This window comes from Manis pentadactyla, chromosome 14, assembly GCF_030020395.1.
Source record: "Manis pentadactyla isolate mManPen7 chromosome 14, mManPen7.hap1, whole genome shotgun sequence".
Classification (NCBI taxonomy): domain Eukaryota; kingdom Metazoa; phylum Chordata; class Mammalia; order Pholidota; family Manidae; genus Manis; species Manis pentadactyla.
Genome location: NC_080032.1, coordinates 16424788 through 16450409, shown reverse-complemented (window position 1 = coordinate 16450409; position 25622 = coordinate 16424788). Strand labels below are relative to the sequence as shown.

Sequence of the window (25622 nt, the reverse complement as noted above, 5' to 3'; positions counted from 1 at the left end):
ATGGTGCTGGGACAATTGTATGAACATATGAAAAAAAAATCTTTCATTCATACTGACACCATAGAAAAATTAACTCCAAGTGGATTATAGAACTAAATGTAAAACATACAACTGAAAACATCCTTGAAGAAAACACAGGTGAAAATCTTTGTATCCTGGGTTATGCAAAGATTTATTTGATATAAAAACAATCCATAAAATAAAAAATTGATAAATTAGTCTTCATCAAGATAAAAAGTGTACTTTTTGGAAGGCTTTGTTAAGAGAATGAAAAGACAAGCCTCAGACTGGGAGACATTTTTGCAAAATATATCTCATAACGGACTTGTACCCAGAAAATATAAAGAATCTGCAAAACTGAATAAAAAGAAAATGAACAACACAATTTTGAAAACAGGGAAAAGATTAGAAGAGGTGCTTCACCAAGGAAGATATGTGGATGGCAGCTAAGCAAAAGAAAAGATGCTTAATATCACTATTCATTAGGGAGATACAAATTAAAACCCCATGAGATACTACTAAATACCTAGTAGAATGGCTAATGTTAAAAAGACTAACCATACCAGGTGTTGGCAAGGATGTGGAGCAACTGTATCTTTCACACACTGCTACTGGGAATGTAAAATTGCTGTAAACAGTTTGGAAAACAGTTTGGAAATTTCTTAAGAAGTTAAACATACATCTACCATATGATATAGCCGTTCCACTCCTAGATAGTTACCCAAGAAAAATGAAAGTATATGTCCACACAAAGCCCTGTACACAAATGTTCATAGCAGCTTTTTTTGAATAGCCCCAAATGGAAACAACCCAAATGTCCATCAACAGAGGAACAGATAAATAATCTGTGGTACAAGCAGACAATGGAATGCAGCTCAGCAATAAAATGAACTATTGATACATGCTACAACATGGATGAATCTGAAAATACGCTGAGTGAAAAGAAGCCAGACCAAAAAAAAGTACGTAGTTAATGATTTCATTTATAAAAAATTCTAGAGAAAGCAAAGTAACAGAAAGCACATTCAGTTCAATGGTTGGGGGAGAAGAGGAGGGAGGGAGGGAATAATAATGGAGTATGAAGAAGCTTTTGAGAGTGAAGGATATGTTTATTATCTTCATCATGATTTTATACACATACACACATATACACACACGTTAAAACATTATATTCTTTAAATATGTTCATATTATTGTATGTCAACTATATATACATAAGGTTGTTTTAAAAAAGATGTACTAAAGATATTTGAAAAGCAAATAAAATGGGGATGGTTCTTGCAAAATATGTACTAGTTTAGTTATTCTTAATATCCAACAGGTTAACACATACATATACATATATCCATCCACATACTCAAAAGACATAAATAGGAAATTTAAAAAGAAATAGCAATGGCTATTAATGGTATGAAATATGCCTAAGTCCATTAGTAATAAAAGAAATAAAAAGTAAAATAATAAGACACCTCATTTCACCCACCAAATTGGCAAAGAAATAGAGAAAAGATGGTTTTGGTGAGGGCACAAGGAAACAGTAATTTCTATATATGCAGGAAGAACAGAATAGGTACATTTCTTTGACCAAGTAATAACCTTCTAGGAATTTATACAAGGTAGTTTCTTTCTTGTTTGTTCTGCTTTGCTTTAGTGAAAGAGGGAGGGTGTAAGTAGGCAGCACACAGGAGAGAGGACAGGGAAGATGGGAAACATTGCTTTTTTTCATCCACAAGTTTGGATTTCTTTGCAGGCTTGTGTTTTATCTGATGTATGTGTTGGAATTTTGAGTAGTTATTTCCTTCTTTTTGCTTATCTGTATTTTCCAAATCTTCTGCAAAATCTAGTACTTCTCTAATTAGAGGAAAAGTGCTATGAGAAATTTTGTGTTATTTCAAAGTCTAATGATAAAGCACAACAAAAAATGGCAGCATTTCCAGAAAATAATTTGATAATAGGAATCAAGAAATTTTAAGCAAGCTCATTTCATTTAACCAAGTAATTATCCATATTGTAAGCTAAGAATAATGAAAATCAATAAGGAAATAGTTTGAAATGAAAACATTTTTAATAAAAGAATTTTTATGACTTTATTAGTATTTACTTACTGATTACCTTTTTTTTGCAAATACAATAAAAATTCCTTATAGAAAAACAGAAAATACAACTTGTTCTCATTTTATAGGAGGAAGCTAAAGCATGGGTCTATACAATACCTCTTTGTGTATGGCACAAAATACACTGTATTTCTCAGATTCATTTTAGCAGCAATCTTTTTTTCTTCTTTTATTAACTTCAGTCTTTTGTATTTATGGTACACCTATGGAAAAAGTGAATAAAACATACAATTACAGGAGCAAAATTAAACAGCCAATAATAGACAATATGGTAGCTTTAAATATTTACAAATGTAATATTACAAAGTTAGAATTTCATCTTCATCTGTTTGTGGATGACAAATGTCACAGGTAAGATATTCACAACAAAGACCAGGCTACTACTCTTTCACAAGTAATACCAGAGAAACAAAAATGTCATTACATTTCGGAGTCTATATTGAGACTTTCACTGGTTTGAATCCAAGGAAGCTCAACAGAGGCTACTAGTAAGTAGACAGGACTAATCTGCTGGCATATGGTGATGCTACTGATTGTCAGTAAGGTTGTATTTTGAATTACTTTTCCAGCGGGCATGATGATTTACGTTGACTCATTACATTCCCTTTCCTAGGCTCTCCTATGACCAATCTTTTGCATTTGGCTGGTAATGACTGTTCCTTCTCATCTACTAAAGAAGTACATGCTCAATGTAGAAATATGGGAAATATACACTATTATGAAGAAAAATCCATAATCCCCTCCAGAAGAAACTTCATTAACAACTTGGCATACTTTTCTCCACGCTTATATTTATTTCTTTATGCCCAAATTAATTTTGTTATATAGCTGAGATCACATAATAAATATGATTCCATAGTCCATTTCTTTTGTCTAACTCTATATTATAAGCATTTTGCCATTGTTGTCTATCAAGCACTGTTCACAAAGATCATTTCGATGTTGCTCAATGTGTATTTTATGGAAGAGCCAAAATCACAGCTCTTTCTTCACAACTGGAACCCAAGGCCATATTGAACCCTTTGTTGAACCATTAAAAATTATTGTATTTTGCAAATCCTACCATTTGCAACAACATGGATGGAGCGAGAGGGTATTAAGCTCAGTGAAATAAGCCAGGCAGAGAAAGGCAAGTACCAAATGATTTCACTCCTCTGTGGAGTGTAAGAATAAAGCAAAAACGAAGGAACAAAACAGCATCAGACTCACAGAACCCAAGAATGCACTAACAGTTACCAAAGGGAAAGGGGCTGGGGAGGATGGGAGAGAAGGGAGGGAGAAGGGGGGGGAAAAGAAAGGGGGCATTACGATCAGCATGTATAGTGTGGGGGGCATGGGGAGGGCTGTGCAACACAGAGAAGACAAGTAGTGACTCTATAGCATCTTACTATGCTGATGGACAGTGACCGTGATGGGGTATGTCCGGGGGACTTGGTGATGGGGGGAGACTAGTAAACATAATGTTCCTCATATAATTGTAGATTAAAGATACCAAAAAAAAAAATCTTCACAAGTCACAGGATCTTAAGTTATACGCAGAGGTGAGGAGTGGAGTGGAAGAGGCTGGAGCTCCCCTAAATTCTTCCTGTACTGGTGCCTTCCTGGTTTGTTACTCATCTGCAATTTAGGGTTTCTTTATTTCTTTATTTATTTTATTATTTATTTATTTTTATTTTGTTATCATTAATTTACAATTACATGAAGAACATTATGTTTACTAGGGTCCCCCCTTCACCAAGTCCCCCCAACAAATAGGGTTTCTTTTGAATGGATCTATAGAACTAGAGTTATTGGGTCAAAGAATATAACAATTTAAAATTGTATATTGGAATAATTTCTAGATACTTGACTAACTTTGAAGGTGAAGGCCTTACAGGGGGAGTAAAACACCAGAAAAAAGGTATTGACCTCCATATTTACATTTTTCTTGTGGAGGCCATCCAATCTCCTCCATGTATATACTTACAAAGTAATATTTTTCATTATTTTTGTTATTCCTAGTCTGATTCTCTGGCTGTGGAATGTTGTAGATTAAGTGGTAGCTAAAATTTGCCTGAAATCCTCATCACATTTTCCTAGCCACCACCAATCAATAACTGCAGTGTCTGCATGTCTACCCTGCTAATCTTGCCTGAGAGTAGCTTTAATGAATTAAAATATTCCTTATTATATGAACACTAGTTGTGAAATTTCTAAGAAAGTAATTTAAAGTACGACATTTGCTAAACATCTGTCCTAATTTGAAAGGCAAGAGACATTCACTCCTAGAATATAGTTTTCTCATGCTATGGACATGCAGATGTAGTATTTTTCTTCTCTCTAAATTGTTATTAATTTTTACATATTTTTGAAAAATATGTATTCTCTCCATCTTCAGTTGCATTGCTCTACAAATGTTCTAAAATAAACTTGTTAAGACTTCTAAGAACTAAACTTTCTTGGCTTTATCTTTTTTTTTTTTTTCCTAGAATACTGCACATGATATTAGGGTGGAAAACTACTCTGAAATTTATCCATTACACCTAAAGGATTTTCTCAGTTTTCTTCCATTTCACCTTCTTTCTTTACAGATGTCTCCTGGATTCCATGAAACTTTCTTCTTGTTTTTCCAAATTATACCTCCTGTAGTTTCTCTTCTCTCTCATCCCTAAATGAATGTGTTCCTCCAAGTATATGCCTGAAGCCTTTGGGACTGCACGCTGCTGTCCTAATAGCTGTCCATTAATGGTTTCAAATAACACAATGCCACTCCATTCTAAGGTCCATTCCCATATTTTCACCTGTCTATGTGCCTTTTCCCCTAAATGACTTACATAGACCTCATATTAACTTTGACTCTTCCCTTTCCCTTGTCCCAATTAACCCACAATTCTTCTTCAAAAAATTTTCATTGTTCTTTATTTTCTATTTCTGTTAGCATTTATTATCTCTTTCCTCTAGTTCTGCTCTTTTAGCCTCTAGTCTATCTTTTCTGGAATTCATTTAAAAAATCTATTATTGTAATCATATTCTTAAAGCGCAGTTCAGATTATATCATATCTCTGCTCAAAATCCTTCAATGTCTTCCTACGGCCTACAGTATCAAGAATAACTTTGCTTAGTTTACATTCAAAGCTGGCCTCACACCATTCCTCTAGCTTAAATTCTTAAACTCTCTAATCAGGAAAAAAATGTATTACTATAGAGTTACATTTTCATATCTTTGTCTTTGCTTATGCTGTTCCTTCCCTCTGCCTAGAATATCCAAATCCCAACTATACTCACAGTCTAGCTAAACAGCACCTCTTCTTGACTTCAATTTTAAATACATACGTATCTGTTCTCTAATTGGATGACAAATGTTTCTTCAGAGAGAGTATGTGTTAAATCTATGTGTTGATTAATCATTGTATCCCCATGGCAACTTTTTTTTTAAATGTTTTTTTTTGAGGTACAATTCACATACCATACAATTAATCCAATTAAAGTTGTACAATTCAATGGTTTTTAGTATATTCATAAATACATGCAAACCATTATCCCAGTCAATTTTAGAACATTTTTATCACCACAAAAAGAAACCCCATACCTTTAATTAGCTATTATCCCCCTCCATTCCTAAGCAACCACTAATTCACTTTCTGTTTCAAAAGATTTCCTTATTCTGGACATTTCATATGAATAGACTCATATGAATATTGGCTTCTTTCACTTAGCATGTTTTCAAGGTTCATCCATGTTGTAGCAAGTATTAGTATTTCTTTTTATTGTTGAATAATATTCCATTGTATAAATATACCACCTTTTGTTTATCTGTTTATCAGCTGATGGACATTTGGGTAGTTTCCAACTTTTGGCTAGTATAAAAAATGCTGTTATAGCTTGGTAGGGTGATAGCTGGAACCTAGAATTATGTATATAAATGTTTTATCACTGTGTTGTACACTTGAAACTAATGTAATGTAATACTGTGCGTCAACTACCCTTCAATAAAAAATAATTATCTAAAAAAAATAATAAATAAAAAAAAATAAATGCATTTTTGGATTTTCAAAAAAAAAATGCTGTTATAATCACTTCTGTGCAAGTGTTATGTGGACACATATTTTCATTTGTCTTGATGATATACAGTAGAACTGCTGGGCCCTATGGCATCTTTATATAGCAGATACTTTATAAAAATCTGCTGAAATATCCTTCCTTTTTTCATCCCAATCATACACTAAAAATGACCTTTAAATTCATCCTCCCCTCAAAACACTAACTAGGACATTTTCCCTTCCAAGAGGATAGCATTGTAAGAATTAACTTAAGATGAAATGATATGCATGAAATTACTTTTTCCCTCTTCCTTGACTTCCTGCAACCTCAGGTGTTACATTTATAGTGAGAACTTAGAACTGTGCCAAGAATGTAGTATTTCAAGTCTTAGGCCCCTGGGCAAACTGAACAACCCAGCTAGCTTAGGATAGAAGATTTCATCAGAGATGTGCAACTGAAATAATTTTCTTCACTCTATTCTAAGGAATGGGAATCTGCCAACAGTGATAATCAAGTAAATTATTTTTCACAGACACTCTGACTTAATATAAGGATGAACTCTTCATAGAGAGTATAAGTATACATATTTTTCACAATTTTCCTTTCCCAGAAACTTTCAAGGAAAATTATTCACAGAAGATCTTAGCTGCCTTTTCAGTGTTGTAATCACAGTACTTCAACAATAAACCTGGAGCCAACAAGCTTGAAAAACACACAATATTTCAGCATTAGGTAGTAAGACTCAGAATATTTCATATGGAAAGAATTTTAAAGATGTCTATTTCAATTTTTTTAACTGAACCTTAGAAAAGTTAAGTATCAAATCATACCTATGTAGTAGAATTACCCCATATTAAATCCATGTCTTCTGATTTCCCACTCCAGAATACTCTCTTCTGAATTAAGCTGCCTAAGATGGACTTCAAAACACCAAAGGTGTTCCTATTTTGCTGTACATTGGAGGATAATCAAGGAAAGTTAAATTTAATTTAAGATTGGACTTGGGTGTCATGATTTCTCTCAAGACTCTCATAACACTATATACTGGTGGACTTGGCTCTTTTGGAGACTAAAGTATAAGCAAATTTGGTGATCTCTGTAAGAAAATTTTTTTTACGAAATTCACAAAAATAGGTATAGGGCCTTAGAAGGGGCTAGCACAAATAAGGGGCTCTGAAACTTAAGCTTCACGGTAAATTAGCCTGTGTAAATTCCTATAATTTCATTCATTATCTTGTTCCAGGAGGGTAAACAGAGGCAGGTAAAATCTTCATTTTACAGCATTGAAAAGTGAAATATAAATATTCGATAGGACTTTTTCTAAAGCCAGTACTCGTCCAGGTTTCTCCTCCTATAAAGCAACTTCCCAAATAGACTTGAAGAGAATTGTCTTCAAAGAAAACAGCCAGAAAACTGTTTTGGTTAGTTGTTGCCACTGTCTGTGCAAATATTTAATTGTTTCTCTGAGATAAGAAACCATTTTTATGGTAGTTTCACTTTGAAAAGGGAACTAGATATTAGTTGCTTTTCATGCCACTACTATCATGTAGTCCATTGTGATCATGTATCATAACACTGGAGACCTGCAATGGGACCGTAATGGTCATCTAATTTCTATTTAGCAAATAATGCAGAAATGGCTGGGGTTTATTGATTATCAGAATGATAATCTTTAGACTACTCCTGGGTCAACTAACATTAAATATTATGAAGAAGACTCTTCTAAGTCATTCTTTAAGACTTTAAGTATATGTGCTAAAAGGTAAAAAATTAATTATTTTGGTCTGAAAGAGTAATTTTCTTTCTTTTTTTAAAATTTTTTTATTTTGGTATTATTAATCTACAATTACATGAAAACATTTTCTTTCTTCCTAAAAAAAAATAAAGATGTTTAGGTTGACAGACAGATGGGAAAAAAGAAGCTTCTTTGGATTTATTAAATTTAACACTGAAAATCTTTGTTCTCTCTGATCCTTTGATATGATGCTAGCAATGTGAAATCAATGATGCATCAGTTTTGGGGGAAATGGTACTTTACATGAGTTAAGAGCGGTACAAAAAAGGTGTTGATATATCTATATAAACTCCAAACTATTCTAAAAGATTTGACCAGGCTTTGAAGTTTTCACCTTGCACTATAACCTAGTTATATGTATGATACGAAAACTTTAAATAACTGTAATACATAATGATAATTTACTCTTTAAAAAACAGGGTTTCTTAAACTTGATTAATATTCAGATTCCTTTTAAAATTTCTCACAGATTCCTAACAATTTCTTTTATTATTTTTAGTTTTTCACTTCATCTACTTTTTTATATATTCATTCATTCAGCAAATATTTATTAAGTGCCCAATATGTGTCCAGTAATGAACAAGGCTTTAGGTTCTTCCCTACTCTCACAGACCTTATATTCTAGTGGAGAGAGGCATGAATATTGATATATCAGGTACTTATAATTATTATAAAGAAAAATAAAGTAAAGCAGTGTCAGTGGTCAGGATAGATCTGTCTGATAAGTTAAAAATTGACCAGATGCCTGAGGCTGAAGGAAGTGAAGGAGAAGCTCTGAAGATACTGGCAAGAAGAGTAATCCAGGCAGAGGGAAGTGTGGCTAGAACAGAGTAAACAATGAGGAGTGTGGCAGGAGAGGAGACGGGACCTTCATGACATGATTAAGACTGGATTTTATCATAAGTGAGATGTTATTATAAGTGTATTTAAAAGAATCATTCTGGCTACTCTGTGGAAAACAGATTGCATGGGAGCAATGTTAAAACAGGGAGACCTGGAAGAAGAAATTAGAAAAGTCCAGGCAAGAAATGGTGGTAGCCAGTACCAAGGTGGGGGTGGTAGTGAGAAGTGGTTGAATTCTGGGATCACTGAGAACAACCACCACTGGGCTTTGACTTGAGTATGAAAGAGAGGAGCCAAGATGACTTGGAAGTTTGTGGCCTGAGCTACTACAAGATGAAACTGCCCGTTTATAAAACTATAATAAGCTTCTTAGAGCTTTTATACTACTTACATAAAACAAATTTACAAATCAGAGTTAACAACATTGACTCAATACAACAGATGTTATTATTTTTTTGCTGCAGTAACTCCCAAAGCAAATATTTCCTTATCTACCATGTTTTGGGTTTTTAGTATGGCATGCTATCTTACCATGTGATGGCTGAATTCTCTTACCAGTTTTCTCTACCTGCATTCATGGGGAAACTTCATTTACACAACCTTGCTTAATATCATCTGGCCTTCACAAGTCTAATGCCTATGCATTTATTTCACCTCCACTTCTACACTTTTCTTATTACTCTGAGACAGAGTGGTATCCTTGGTACTGGAGCTATGGTAAACACAAATTCAGGCCCTGAAATAACAGCAGACCACAAAACTGCATGGTAATAAGATGGTTATTTAGGTGATCCTCTATTTATCATATTTTAGGAGATGATCAAAATAAAAGTTCAAATTTAAAAAATCTCATAGAGAACTTTTAGACCTATTTTCATGTCTTCAAATTCCTGGAGTCTGTGGACCTACTTGAAAACACTCTAGAATGGAGTCATTTCTTCCCCAAAGTGGTTACATACAAAGGTGGACATTTAAGTTCAAAACCACATACATTGCAATTATCCTTGAAAATCCCAGTATACATGGCTTTGGTTGTAAAACCCTTTAAAGTAATTCTGGTACGCAGTTAAATGTGGTAGCTATTGTGCTAGTCTAAAAGAAAAAAAGAAAAGTCTACCTATGAAAGAAATTCACTGGTTGCAAATGATAGAAACAAACTTGGGCTAACTTAAACTGGGCATTTATTTATAGGTGTGATATGGTAATTTGTAACAAGAAATATATATTTGGTCTTCATCTGGTATAAAGTTTCTAAAACTCAGAATTTCCTAAGTGGTAAGAGCAATAAGGGTGAAAAGCGCCTTTGTTATTCATAAGAAGCCCTTTTCAACCACACCTGAGTTGATGTCAATGAGGTGACTTTTGGAAAGCCTCTATGGATGGTTACTGGTTGCCAGGGGAACTAACCTTGATTAGAGAATGGGAATTTTGAGCCATACTCCCTGACCTTCAGGGATAGGAGAGGGCCTGGACATAAAGAATTCAATCACCAAAACCAAATGATTTAATGAATCATGCCTATGTAATGAAGCCCCCATAAATTACCCCAAAAATGAAGCCTGGTGAGCTTCCTGGTTTGTGAACTCATCTACATCCAGAAGGGTGGTACATCCCCGTCCCATGTGGACAGCCACTTCTACTCATGGGATCCTTCTGGACCTCACCGTATGTACTCTTCATCTGGCTGTTCATCTATATACTTTATAATAACTGGTAAACATTGTGAGCCACTATAGCAAATTAATCAAACGCAAAGAAGGGGTTGTGGGAACTTCTGATCTGTAGCTGGTTGGTCTGAAGCACAGAGAACAACTTGGACTTGTCATAGGCATCTGAAGTGAGGGGTGTGGGGGCAGTCTTGTGGGACTGAGCCCTTAACTTGTGGGATCTGATGCTATCTCCAGATACTGTCAGAATTTAGTTAACTGCTTGGTGGCATTGGAAAACACACCTCAGAATAGGCTATCTCACAGTGAACCAGAAAGCTCAGCCTACAGATAGGCACTCAGAATGGCAGACGCACAATCAAGATCATGCCACAGTAGATGTCTGTTGATGCCACCAACACTTGCTTGTGCTCTTGTGGACTCAACACCTTCACAATTGCCACAAACCATTACTGTGTTGTGCTTGGGTCTCTTGAGATTCAAAATCCTGTATGGGAACATCTGATTGACCCAAGTCATATGTCCACATGCCAGCAGCCAGGCAACTGAGAAAAGGACTACCTACCTGCACTTCTTCCACATCCACAGCAGAAGTAGGCACATTGCCTCCCTCCTATTCAAAACAGGATTATGTTCAAGCTATGGGCAACCCACACTCCAAATATCTACTCATTAATGATCAAGAGTCACATCACAGCTCAGAGAACAAGGGACAAACTTGGATTTGGAACACTGCAGTTTCTAAGTCTGTCTCCTTAATCAGTTCCCTTTAGCCTGAGTAAGTTTTCTTTAAGCTTCTTCTACATACATAAAATCTTACTCTTCTCATGAGTTTAGTAAGAGATATAGTGACTCTGAAGCAGGGCTCAACCATTCATTCATTCATTCATTCATTCATTCAACATTTACTGGATATCTGCTCTGCTTAATACATCATTGTAGGTGTTAAAAAAAACACAATACAGATCCGTGTTCACCAGAAACTAATTATCTAGAACTGGTAAGTGTTTTAAGTACAACGGAAATTCAAAAGAGGAAGAGAGTTCTAACTCTCTAAGGAGTAGGGGGTGCAGATGGGTAGGTGATTGATGGCTTCATTTGGCTTGCTCTGTAAAGAACAGGTAGAATTTTCATAGGAAATGGTGTGAGCAAACAACTGGCAGCTGCAGCATGTTAGGAAATGGTCAGCAACTTAAGTGGTTGTTCTGCAGATTTGGGGCAGGATTCTTTGGAAACAAAGCTGGGAAAGTTTATTGGGTCTAAATTCTCAAAGAACTTGACTATCAAGCAAAGGATTTAAAGCTCTTTTCTGTAAATGATGAAAATATTTTAAATTAGAATCAGGCCTCAAGAATAATATTCCCACTGGTTGGCAGTAATATACAGTCTGGACTGGAAATATTTTGTTTAAAAACATTATGCACACATTATAGATAAAGAATTGTATGAATATTGACCAAAATGTTAATTGCGATTATCTTTGGATATTGGGACTATAGGCATTTTCTATTTGCCTTTTACCTTTCTGTATTTTCTTCATAAATTAAAAATATTTTTAAATGATTGCATTGGAATGGAATAGAAGGAGATCAGAGCAGGGAGGTCAGATTAGGGCTACCAAATAAGAAAGAATGATAGTCTTATTCTAGAATGTTGGCAATAATGTTGAAAGCAGAAAGTAGATACCATGATTCTGGATGCAATAATAACACAGTAATAACATGGCATACAGTTAGCAGTTGACTGGCTATAAAGCCTGGAAAAAAGATGGGAGTCAGAGTTAGCTCTGACACTCTAAGAACAAATGACAGAGAAGATAATTGTTCTCTGAGCAAAAATGAGGAATTTAGTAGAAGGAACAAGTATAATGGATGAAAGATGATGAGTGTTTTCAAGCCAAATGGACTTTTAAGGACAAAATGGGCATCCAGGTAGAGATATACAGTAAGTAGAAAGAAAAGGAGGTTGGAGTTCAGGGGAAATGGTAAAGTTAGAGATTCAGATTTGGAATTACTTGTATAAGGTATATAAGAAACTCAGAGAAGGACCTGTGGTAACTCAGGCAAACATGCAGAGAGAAGATAAGGCTGAGAATAAAATCTCAGTGAAATATTTTAAAGTTGAATTCTTAGTGAATGTTAGATAAGTGCTAAGTACAATATTGTATTTCTACAATTCAGCATTCACTCCATTTTATATATACTCAAAAGGTTAAAATAACTTCTCTAAGTCTAATAAATTGAGGTAGTCAAAGAATATGATCAGAAATAAAATTTAGATATTTATACGACACTTTTGCCTCATGTCAATTATTTTTTTAAGAAGTCCCACCTTTGGGAATGTGTTTAAAAACAAAATATGTGCAGTACAGCAATAAAGTGAACCAAATGACCTTTTCATCACTAAAGTAATTGCTATAGTTTATATTTTTTATATTCTCTTCATCAGAATTTTAGATTTGGAATAGATCTCAGATGGGTTTAAGATTAATTGCTTATAAGTAGTTTAAAAGTAATGAGTTGGTACTTGTGCCATTAGAGCCTAGACTGAAAACCTGACCAAAGAATATTTTCCAATTGGGCAGCATCATAGTATAGTGGAAAGAATTTTGGCCTGGAAGACATTCGTCTTAGGTCTTAGTCCCATATTGTTCCCTAAATGATTTACAACATTGATTAAGTTTTTTAATTTCTCTAAACCTCAGTTTCCTGGTCTTAGGGTTTGTCAAGACAATATCTAAGTTCCATTTCAATTCTTAAAGTTGATTATTTTGGAATATTACTTAGTTTTCAAATTCTTTACTCAGATTCACACATATAAAAATTCCATGAGTTCAATATAACTAAAATTCCCAACAATCTTCACTTTAATTGTTCCAAAGTCAAAGAAAAACCCAAGACAAAGACACCTTTGGCCTCTGCAAATTTTAAGTGCCACTGATCACCAAATACATGAAGGCATTGTGAGAGCCCTGTATTTACAACTTTTGACTTCCTACTACAGAATTACAATGCCAGGCACTGGAAATAATAGAACACCTAGAAATAAGAGCTTTGAAAATAAACCTACTTAAAGCTAATGAAGGATTATCTGCCATGCAATTTTTCTAAAATGTCACAGATATTAAGTTCTTTTTTATTTGGTTTGAGACTATTTCTCTCTTTTCTCCACTTCGTTCCCTGAAAATGAAAGTTTTCCTTAAGCACAGTCACATTTAGGAAGCCAAAAACTTCAAAATTAAATTATATATACTTAAATTTATATTTCCTTCTTTGGTAAAAAGTCTACTTGGCCTCTAATATATGAACTGAATGATGTCCACCCTACAAATTCATATTTTCAAATTCTAATCTCTAATGTGACTGAATTTGGAGAGAGGACCTTTGGGAGGTAATTAACATTAAATGAAGTTATAAGGAGAGAAAGATCTCTCTTTCTCTCTCCCCCCAACACAACTCCCCAACTCACACACTCAAGGAGGAAACGCCATATGAGTGCAGCTCCAGAAGGTGGCCATTTTGCAAGCCAGGAAGAGAGGCTTCACCAAAAACTTAATCAGTTGTCACATTGATCTTGGACTTTCCAGACTTCAGGACTGTGAGAAAATAAATTTTTGTTCTTGAAGCCACTTAGTCTGTGGTGTTTTGTAACAGCAGCCTGAGCAGACTAAGACAGCCTCCTTAAGAAATTGTTGGACTAAGATTTGGGCAATATTTAAATGGTCACTAAATTAATAGTCAAAATGTATTCTTTTGACTATCCAGATAGCTAGAGAAACTGATCCTCCAATAATAATTTTCCTTTAAAAAACATATCTTGATAATTTAAAGAACTGGGCAGAAACATTATTTGAATCAGAAGAAAAAGCTTACATTATTTCATTAGTATCCACCTAATAATGTAAAAAACACACATAAACAAACGTTGTAGAGTACATATACTTGATTAAGTGTAAAATCTTGACCTAAAATCTGCTTCCAAGGACTCTTTACATTTATTTGCTCTTTCAGCAATATTGCCTCTGAATATGAATCTTAAATCTAAGTTCCATAAGATTTAAGTGATTACAAATACTTTCTTATTCAGGTATTTAAAGCAATTTCTTCAAGCTTAAATAATTTTCTTGAAATTGAGAAACTGAATGAACACCACCAGTTCTCTATATGCCACATGATTTAAAAAAACGTTTAAAGCTGTTTATGAATGGAATTCATCCTCTACACTACTGCTAGCATTATCAACCTGAAAGTAAAATCTGACCATGTTACTCTCCAGCTTAAAATGTTTGGATCCCATCAAGTACAGGGTATAAAATACAAGCTCCTTCTGTATAGATGGCAAATGAAATCCTCTGTGATCTGCTCCTTATCTGCTCTTGAACTTTGTCCTTAGTAATTCCTGGGCTCACACTGGACACCAAATTATCTCAAACTACTTCCCTAGGATATTGAGAAGCACCTGTTGGCAACTTCTTTCTTCTCTTTCTTCCTTGATAACTAGAATTTGTTCCAGAACCTGCTTAGGCAATACTACTTCAGGGAAACTTTCCTGATTCTCCCCTAAGCTGGATGGGTATTTTCCTGCAGAAGGGTGCTATAGACATTTCTTATATGCTAGGTATAAACACAAGATTTAGCTTGTCTTAGGTAAATGTCTCCCCATTCAGACCATATACTATTGGAGGGCAGGGATCATATTTTTATCACCAGTGTCTAACATACAGACTGGTACACTTCATGAGGCCAAAATATGCTGTTGAATTATACTAATTCATTTATAAAATATACTAAGGCATTTATGATTTTATGGAATATTATGGCAAATTTTTTGTTAAGCAAGTAATCATCAGTTCTTGAGGTGTTTTTCAAATTAATACTTCTACAGGTTGCTTTACTTAATATCAACTTGAGCTTTATCTTGGAAATTTATTATTTTATTGAACCACATGGTACCCAAACATCAATAATTTCAGAATTATCAGTAGTTTCAACATACTTGTTCAAGAACCTATGCATTTGAATGGATGTCTTAAACAACTGGCATTTGCTATCATCTCATTTAAATATCTAGAAACCCCTTTGGAGTCCACATTTACATGTATTAGCTTTTAAAAAGTGAAAATCGTTATTACATCTTAAAAAAAATTTAACCCTGCTATACAACATTTTCTCCATATGGGCAGCCATAACACATGAAATCCTTGCATTAAGTAGTTTGGAATCCATTACTTAGGGCTGTTTTCAGTCAGCAAGACCAAAACATCACTTATATTGGTTCACAAGATGTCATTCAGTCATTATTAGGATTTTTGAACATTCATTGTTGCCTTTGATAAATGAACTAATCTTAGAAAAAAATATAATAGAAAAGAGAAAATCAGCCAGCATTTATGTCAGCCTATTACAGACACCAGAGATAGAAGTAAGTTACTTTCATTAGCAGGGCCTATTTTAATCAATATTGTCATTACAATACTAACATTTATTCAATGCTTACTACGTGCCAAGCACTCTATGTAGCTTCATTTAATCCTTAACACAACAGTATGAAAGAGTAACCATTATTCATCTCATTTTACAGATAAAAACTGAGGCTCAGCTTTGCAGAGCTAGTGTACAATAGAGCTGGGATTCATATCTAGACTGTCTAGCCTCAAGCCCACTCTCTTAACCAGTATGGCTTAGTTTTCAGCTAAATCACTTTCTGAAAGATTTCATAAATGAATGACTTAACAAGTTACAAAGGATCCTATCTAGTGTACATTACTCCTGAATTCTAACTGCTTAATCATTTTGATTTGCTTTACCTAAGGCCAAACCAGAAGATGAAGCCCCTCCACCTAAAACTTTCTTCTCACTTTGTGCTTTAAAAAACGCAACATTGCTATTGAGAATTTCTGTTCAGTGACAAGTAGTTTGCCAATTCAAGACAAGGGAAGCCTAAGTATTCTAAAATCTGAGGTAATCCTGTCCTGGGACTTTCACAGATACCTTTATACCCTAGAAAGTTAGCATTTAAAATTGAAACTCTGGCCTAATTTCTAAAGTTGAAAGGATAACTCAGCATTCTTAGTCACTTTTAATTTTGCTTTGCCACTGGCAGATAGGGCAACCATCCATCTCTGCTGACAGAATATACATGTTAGAGCAGTTTATTCCTGTTGAAAGTTGTCTTACATTGTTTCAGCAATTCTCACAAGAAGTGCCCTTTTCAAAAGTATATGAATCTATATCTATTCTAACTAATAACAAGTAAACACAGAAAATCAATAGTAAATTGCTTTTAAAAAAATAAACAGTCCTTTAACACTGACTGGGAAAGTTCTTAGATTAACTTTGAGGGGTGCAGAAAGCATAAAAAGAACTGAATTTAATATCCTGAAGAATGTTAACAATACACAGTAAAGTTTTATGCTTTAGGTGTTTAAAACATAGCAGGAGAATATACCGGGGGAGTCTAGTAAACACAATGTTACTCATGTAATTGTAGATTAATGATACAAAAATAAATAAATAAATAAATAAGTATATACCTATGCAAAGGAAAAAAAAAAACATAGCAGGAGAGTTGAACCACATTAGCAAAAAACATCTATAGTCAATTCAATCGCCTCTTAAATCTTACTTCCAACCTCTCCCATACATGGCCCCGAATGACATTTTTCTGACACGGAATGCTCAATAGTATCACTTTGCTATTCAGATATCTTTGATAGAGACAGCCAAATTCCATAGAAAAATACTCAATGCGCTAAGATACAGTTCCAATCCAAGTTTACCAGCTTCCCAGTTATTCCTTCAATGTGCTAGATACTTTCAGTCTCAGCTCTGCTTGCACTTTTCACTCAGCTTGGAATGTCTTTTCACCTCTTCAGAAGTCAGTCCTACTGCTCTTTTAGGACTAGTTAAATTCCACCTCCTTTCCTTGCCTATGGGAGTTAAAATTCAAAGTTACCATGGCACTTTATTTATACTCTAAGTATAACTTGTATCATTTATACCTGATATTAAATTAACAGTTTGCTGTGAACATATTTGTTTCCTCTGGAAAGTAAATACCTTTATGGGATATAAAGTTTACTGTGAACATATTGTTTCCAACTGGAAAGCAAGTTTCTTTATCTTTCCCCCTTACAAAAGTGATCTTTTCTCTTCTGCTCTTTAGCAGTAGAGTGATTTTTAAAGTATGTGGATTTAGACCAGTTGACTTCAGCAGCAATTTCAACTTAGTTTATTTAACAGGTATTTATTTAGGGCCCACTACATGTCAGTCAAAGCATTTGGGGAAACAAAAAGCCCTAGACACTTGAAGGAACAAAATAAAGCTCCCTATCCCATGGAGCTTACATTTTAGTAAAGAGATGTAGACAATTAACAATAAATATGATAAAGTAAATTCGTGTATTAAAAGAATGATGAGTATTTTGGAAAAAGGAAAAAAAGCAGAGTAGGATGGGTATTAGGAATGCCAGGGGAATTGGGTCAAGCTGCAATTTTAAGTGGTGTGATCAGGATAGACCTCAATAAGAAAGTGATGTTTGACCCTTCTCAAATTTGGAAGGAGGTGAGGGAGGTGCCAATACCTGGGGGAAGAGTTTTCTAGGCAGAGAGAATAGCTGGTGCAAAGGCCCTAAGGGAGGAGTGGGAAGGAGCACTGTGTGGCTGGAGCAGGCTGAGCAGGCTGAGCAAAGGCTGAGTTACAATCCAGGTAAGGTATGATGGAGGCACAAACCAATGAAATAACAGTGGAGGTGGTGAAAATGGATTTTATTTGTATATATGTGTGTATCAATTTTACTGAGGTATAATTTACATAATAAACTGTATCCATATATAAAAATGTACAATCTGATGAGTATTGTCAGATGTACATGCTTGTGAAGCCACAACCAAGAATTCCCTTTTGCTCCTTGGCAGTATGTCTCCCTTCAACTCTAGCCTTCCAACCAAAATATGATCTGTTCTGTCACTATAGTTTACATTTTCTAGAATTTCATACAAATGCAATTATATAGTACATACTATATTTATTCTTTTGTATCTGGCTCTTTGTTACTCAGTATTATGATTTGGAGATTCATCCATGTTGTTGTATGACACATAATGGATTTGCTGATGGATTGGATTAAAAGTATAAGAGAAAAAGCAATTTAGGATGACTCAGGTTTTTGGTCAGAGCAAACTGGAAAAATGGAGCTGCCATCAACTGAGAAGGAGAATGTTCAGAAAGAAAAGGCTAAGGAAAGTTGATAAGGAATTAGGGTTTTTATATCTTGATCATTCAAGTGGAGATATTGAATCATATGGTGGTCATATAAATCTGAACTTCAGAAGTGAAGTATGGACTGGAGACTTAACTTGGGATACTTAAATGTCAGCATATTGTTAATGTTGTTAAAGCCATGGCACTGGATGAGATCACAAGGACATGAGATGGATAGAGAAGAGGACCGAGGTCCATGCTTCTAGGGCACTTCAACTTTAGGAGACTGGGGAGAAGAAGAAGAAGAACCAACAGAGAAAACTGAAGAAGGAACATCCAGTAAGCTAAAAGGTAAAGGAGGAGTGTAGTATAATGAAAGTCAAATGTAACGTTTCAAAGAGGCACATGGAATGTCTGTGTCAAATCCTGCTGAGCAGACAAATAAGAGAAAAAATTTTTTACCATTAGATACAGCAACATTGAGGTCAATGGTGACCTTGACAAGGGCAAATTTGGTGGAGCGTAGGGACACAATCTTTACTGGACAGGTTTAGGGATAGCTGAGAGGAAAGGAAGTAGAGGCAGAGAGTATAAACAACTCTTTTGAAGAGTTTACCTGAGAAGGGGAGCAAAGAAGTGGAGAGGTATCTGGGAGGAAAAGTGAGGTTAAGAGAAGGTTTTTGTTAGTTTATTTATACGATGGAAAAATTAGAACACATATGTAGGCTGATGGTAATGATCCAGGGGAAGGAAAACTTGACGTTGTAGAAGAGAAGGGTGAATTGCTGCAGCGATGTTCTTGAGTGGCCCAGAGAAGGTGGGATCTAGGGTACCGGGTTAGCTTTAGATGGGATCCTGGAGAGTAATCTATGGTAATTAACTTGCTTTGTAACTTTAAGCAAGTTACTTCATCCTTTTAAGTACAATAAAGATGAAAAAAATTTGTTTTAGAAAGTTGTCCTAAGGATTAAACAAGAAACATATATGTGTGACTCTTGGTAGATCTACTCATTATGTGTTAGCTACTTTCTCTTTCCTCTCTTTATATCTTTTAAAATGAAACTAGCCACATTTTATCTGTGTAACAGTTTAAAAAGTACATGCTTTCTTCCTTTTCCAGTTATAAACTTTTTGAAGGCAGGAATGACTTTTGGCTTTATTTCCTCTAGCACGAGGGTCTTGACTGAAATGGATTCTCAGTAAATATTCTTTGAATTTATTTCAACAATGTAGGAAGAAAACTCTTTCTATAGTATATACAAGTATATACAACCAATATAGATATACAACCAGTCTCCTAGTTTTTAGTCCAGTTTGTTGATCTTTTAAAAAAATCTTTGCCTACTTTTGATAAATGTAAAAATCTCATGTCCTCTTTTTAAATAATTCGAAATTTCAAAATCCTCACCTGTACCTATTCTAAGTAACACACTGAACCCCCAGCATTAGTAATCACTGTTTTAGTATTAAAAAAATGGAGGAATGGGCATGATCTAATTAGAGTAGGCACCAGCTAATACATAATCTTCACATTCCAACTGATTCAGATCCCCTGCAGAATGCCCTGCTATGACACAGTGGCAAATGACCAGATTATATATGTGTGTGTATTTGCATGTGTAGATGCTGCAGGAGAATGAGGAAGAGAGAAAATGGTAAAAAAAAAAAACATGGTAAAGTTTAAAATTTGATGAATCTAGGTAAAAGGTGTATGGGTCTTCTCTGAATTATTTTTAAAACTTTTCTGTAGGTTTGAAAAAGAAAAAAACAAAAGGAATGGGGCAGGGTGACCAGCAGTCACCTCTCTTTAATAAAATAGCAGTCTGACACCTGCAGAATGGGTGGTATATTTGTCTTCACAGTTAAGATATGTGACACTTAACTTACACATATATATCTTTAAAAAATGCCAAAATATTTATACCTAAAAATTAAGAATGAACGAACATTTCAAATCACATTTAATTTACTCCATCTAACTGTCAAGCCGCTCTAATAAACCTAATACAGATAGGAAAACCTGTGTCATTACACAGGAATATGGATCTTAAACAACTGTGATACAGGAAGCAAGGCTGGCATGAATAAAGTCACTGATCTGTTTGACTAGTATACTGTTGAGAAAGTAGACAACTCCTATTTGATTGCCTTTAGGTAAGACATGCAGTGTCCTATGCCAGTTACTACTACTTTCATGGTCTTATACTCTGAAGCTTTACACATGTACTTTATTTCTCTGGTCTTAAGTTTGCTCTCCCTGTAAAGATTTCTTCTTTTTTGTGATTAATAAGAATGTTAAAAATAGTTGATATTGGCTCAGTCATAGCAAAAGCGAACAAGGTAAAAACTTGGCCTGAGCACTAGATTGGAAGTTGAAGGACTTCATAAAATCTGTCACTAGATCAATGAAGAGACATCATTTCAGGACAACTACTAATCACATGTCATAATGTCACACTTTATGTAATATGGTTCTTAATTTCCTGACCATATTCCCTATCATTCTCTGCTCCTTTTCCCCACACTTTAGCTACACTGGCTTTCTTTTCATTTCTTGGAGCTTCATAGGGCTCATTCCTTCTTGACTTTAAGATCTCTGCTCAAATGTTACCACCTCAAGAGGCTCTTCAGGCCACCCTATTAAAGTACTTTTTCTCCCTCTCAGTGACTATCATCACTCTTTACATCATAGCCCTTAAATTGACCTGCGATTATTTTATTTGTACATTTATGTTTTTATTGTCTCTCTTGTCTGTCCTATTCACTACTATATTCTCTTATACATAATAGGCACTCAACAAACTTTTGTTAAAAGAATAAAAGAAGATACCCAAATTATATTCCTATACTGGAATGAATCACATGGTAAAAAGTAATCTGTAAAATCCTACCAGGAATTTAAAAGAACCAGTGTCTATTCAGATAAAGCATATTGTTTAAAGAGTAACAAAAACATAAAAATATTTAGGAATGTGGATAACACAGTTGGTAATGCTAGGTTATATGAACAAATACAACGTGTTTTTTATTTTTAACCCAAACTATTTTTCAGAAGCAGTCACTCCATATTTTGACCCTTCCTTACAAAGTCTCAAACTCCAAGGTATGTTCACAATTTCTTCTGAACATTAAGTTATTAATTGGGGAAGACATATTAGTCTGAACTGACCCAACTAATGTTACTTTTATCTGCTTATAGAAGTCACTAAAACTAAAACCAAAGTTTAGCAACTATTCTTGAGGTTGTCAGCTCCAAATTTTAAGTGCTAGATCAGTAATTCTCAAACTTTAATGTGCACCCATCAGCTAAGTATCTTGTTAAAATGCAGATTCTGAGTGTCAGTATGGCTGGGGCCAGAGATTCTGTACTACTAACAAGCTCCCGGGCCATTTGCTGCTAGTCCTTGGACTACACTTTGAAGAACAAAGTACAAAATGAAGTTGTAAACAAGGCTCTTCTGTCACTATATTTTTATGATTTTAAAGGGTATATTTACATTCATAGGAAAGGAAAAGACCATGCTAAAGAACTGAAAGCTGTGAAGGGGATGGGAACTTTTCAAAAAGCTATTACTACTAACTTACCCTCATCTCCCCATAAATTCAAGTCCATGTTTATAAAGCCAGATTTGTTTTGAAAGCAACACCTTTAGTCAGAATCAACTATTCAAGCTCAAATAAAAAAGGAAATATACATCTATTTAAAACTCCATGGTTTGCTACTGCCCAGTGCTCCAAATAATTTCATTTTCATCAGTATACATGGAAGCATTACATTTAGAAAGGGAGTACTAATTTCAATAGTAACACTTGGACAATTTTACTAATCGAAAATGTTTTTTTCCTCTTTTAAGATCTTGCCATTTCTCAGTAGGTCATTTACCCATACTGCAATTTTAAAATACTGGTCATAGTTTTTTTAAAGACCAAGTAGTTAAAAATATAAGATTAAATTGAAAGGATAATTATGCCAAAAATAAAGCTAAAATAAACAAAAGTAGTACCCTCAAATATAGACAACAAAATCTTCAAAACTGTTGAATATTCATTTGTTTCAGTACTCCTTTTCCTCCCTTCATTTGGCAAACTTCTCTCAATTTAATACAAAACTTAGACTCATACAATATTTTGCCTTTCACAGCGTTGAGAAAAGAAAAGTAATAGGTAATAATGACAAATCAAAAAAAGGCACAAAATGTGTTTTGAGATGCGGTTTATAGGTCTAAGTTACTTTAGGTTTCTCAAAATTCTGTGAACTACTATTAACAGAATTCTATTTGTGTTCAATTTAAATTGCTAAAGTTATTCTTTTAAAAAATTTTAAGGTTTACTCTTCACGGGAAAGACAGTTACGATACAAATGTATTGCTGCCAAGTCTTGTTGAGGGAGGCAAGCTGATTTGATAGAGCTCAATTTGGGGGCAGTAGGTATTTTAGGCTTTCTTCTCCATCCATTCCCTTAACCCTGTAATTAAAGCTTAATATGTACAAATCAAGCAGGGTTATTGGGCAAGAGCCATTTCACAAGGGTATGAGTTGCTTCTGTGCTACTTCTAGAATATCAACTGGGAAACATCATCAAAGGAAATCAAGGTGATTCCTTTGCTGATAAGGAAATTGTAAAGAATCTCTTTAGAACGAGAAACACCAAGCTCAGTAATGCGAATGCACTCATGTCTATCTGGACAACAGCAAGGTCCCCATTTGTTATTTAGCAAAGATTGAAAGAACAGGACCAAAAGCTCAAAAGATGGAAGGTGTAAAAGAAAGTCTCTTTTCTGTGCATTTTGGCAGGCACAATACTGAATCTGCATCTCTCTGAGTGGTATCTTCCAGAAGTCTGAGACAGCAAATGTGAGCTGCATATCAAGCAATAACAGATAATTCTCACAGACTCTGTGTTGCGGGGGCTGGGGGGTGGGGACTGAGTACCACAGGGGCGAGGACTAAGTACGGTGAGGAAAGCTCACAAACCTAAGACACCCTAAGTAAAGATGAACACAGAGTAAATTTTCTGAATCATCTCTGAATTCTGCTACTCTTTCTGTTCCTCAACAATTATATTTGTCCATGGTCTAATTATTTCCTCTTCTCTGCTCATCTTTCTCCTCTCTTGGGACCCGCTCTTCCTCTTTTTTGCCTTTCTCATACAGCCAAAAAATGGCCAAATCCAGTTCTCCTCCCAGTACTGATGTTTTATTTTTAATCAGTTTTATATTTTTGCGCCCTCCCCACCAGTACTCAAACCTGCCAGTGTTTCCTTGTTGCTTGATGAATGTTAGATGGTATAATGCCACAAGAAGCTTCAAATGTCACCATCAGGAAGGTTTCATTACAGTGGCAAAGAGGTGGAGTCATCAAAGCAAAATAGCTGATGGAAGCTAAAAAAAATCCTAGCACTTAGCAAAGTGCCTATACAGAGGTAACTCAATAAAAGTTTGCTGAAGTGTTTTGTTGAAATTTTAAGGACCTTTCTTACTACAAGCAACCTTGTACTTTATAGCTACACTTCTCCCCAAAGCTAGAATTCATGAATGGTGATTCAACAAAAATACTTTTTCCTTTTTCACTTAAATTTGCAGTTATTAAAGCCTGAAGTTGTGGTCAGAATATGTCAGAGGTCAAAGCATGACAAGAATGAGAGCAATAAAAATAAGGAAAGCTGGAGATGATCTTATTTTCTTCTCAGATTATTGCCCTTGAACTTTCACAGAATTACCTATGAACAAAATTTACATTCAAAATAACAAAATTAAGAGTATCTGTGTGCTTTCATATGTTTTTCTAGTAGATGTCTTTTATCATTCTCTGTCCCTATTCACTCATCTCTAAGTGGGGAAAATAAAACCAAAGCATGACTTTCTGCACAGATCAGGGAAGAAAATCAGTGACTTGCACTATCCTCAACATGCTAATGATACCCACCCTCTCTTGGAGGGGTCAGGAGACAGAACAACGTTAGTAAGAGGGAAAAATAGGTCAAGAGCAGCAGGTCTCAGGATGAATGATAGTGCAGGCTGGGAAGTTTTGGCATTGTCTCCCCTCTATTGCCAACTACTGAAGGCAGTTTAGCATGCTAGTTAAGAACATTAACTCTGATGCAGGATTACCTGTGTTTGAATTGTGCTTCTGCTTCTGACTCATAGTACAGGTCAAGTAACTGAATCTCTCCAAGGCCCAATTTTCTCATGGGTAAATAGGGATAATAAAAATACCCACGTCTTATAGGTTATTATAAAGATTACACAAGGTATTTCAAATAGAAGGCTGACCATCACATCAAATCACACTTAATAAATGTGCTAGCTATGATTGCTAATAAAAGTTAATGTCAGTTCCTGTTTCTATGGATATTGAAAGTCCTATCAATGGTATGTTCTTAAAGAAACAGGGATAATACCTTTCTGGGTCCTCAAAATATCTCTTATATTAAATATTCCATATATTGCAGTCCTTTCTTGAAGAAGATGATCACAATTTACTTTCAGAAAAATGCCTTACCAAAATGCAAATGCTTTGCACTGGTTAAATCTGAAATGAAGAAGGAATGTTGCAGCAGACCCTGCCAGCAGGTTACCTCCTAACAGCCCTTTCCTCCCTTTATTCTGCTGACAGAACAATTTTCTGCCCTGTGATACAGGATGAGCCTTAATAGGTAGAAGCTAGCTTTGGTAATCTTTTAATTGCCTTTACCAGTGACTGACTTAAAGGTAAGCATTTGATCCATTCTGCCCTATGGAACCTGAGGGGATGTCTGCTGGAGGCTTCTGAATAAGTACCTAGCAAAGCCAAGATTTTTCCTGTTTTGTGGAAGGATTGGTAAATTAGCAGTATCTGTCATTTGTCCAGTATGTAAGACTCTGGAAAAGTAAGTTCAAAATAAGTATAAAATTTCCAGCAGCCCTTATCAGTTTTTTCACGGTGTTTTTCTAAAATGACAGAGGACAGTAAGTTGTTAACTGAAGGAAAGTAATCAAGACA

At 34.9% G+C, this 25622-nt stretch overlaps 1 protein-coding gene across 4 annotated transcripts in view; it reads right to left on the bottom strand.

The window, feature by feature from the left end:
• TAOK3 (TAO kinase 3) overlaps nt 1-25622 on the bottom strand; it is a 174575-nt gene that overhangs the window by 88444 nt on the left and 60509 nt on the right. For all 4 annotated transcript variants that reach the window (XM_036929330.2, XM_036929331.2, XM_036929332.2 and 1 more), the window contains exon 2: nt 2214-2317. The gene's annotated coding sequence lies outside the window, so the exon portion shown is untranslated. The remainder of the gene's footprint in view (nt 1-2213; nt 2318-25622) is intronic.